Source organism: Olea europaea, chromosome 1 (assembly GCF_002742605.1).
Source record: "Olea europaea var. sylvestris chromosome 1, O_europaea_v1, whole genome shotgun sequence".
In the NCBI taxonomy this organism is placed as follows: Eukaryota; Viridiplantae; Streptophyta; class Magnoliopsida; order Lamiales; family Oleaceae; genus Olea; species Olea europaea.
In genome coordinates, this window is record NC_036237.1 from 17783242 (window position 1) to 17783812 (window position 571).

Consider the following 571-nt stretch of genomic DNA (forward strand, 5'->3'; position numbering starts at 1 on the left):
CCAAGAGGAAAAATAAATGTGTTATACTCAGAGGACCAAAAGCTCAAAGCAATCGGAAAGAGCGCTGAATCAAAAGTAGGGGGGCGAATAGAGACTTCCAACAAATCAGAAATCCTAGCGCTATCAAAAAGTGCCTTAGTAGGACCATGACCCACAAGACGAGCATGCCACCTACGAAAAGCTACGTCAGATTTGGGCCAAGTGCGAATACCTTTTTCACGAAGTGGCCCCAGCGGCAAAGAATTCAGAAAAGGAGGACCATGAGTGCAAGGAAACAGCTGACCCACCGCCGCCTGTTCGACTGCTTCAGCATTGTTGAAGAAAGGACCCAAGTAAAACTCATTACGTCCAACATCGGCGGGCGCAAGAAAACTTGGGGTTACGTATGAACGACTCAGAAGTTTCTGAAAATCATCAAAATTAAAGGAATCGCTAGCTTGGGATTGTAAAGCAGCCATTGAAGAAGGAACGAAACTTTTCAGAGTTACGTAACAAGGAAGCAAAAGATGAACAGTGAATCGTGAAGGATGCGTAAGAAATATGAAACGTGATTTCGTAGCAGTAAAATGGC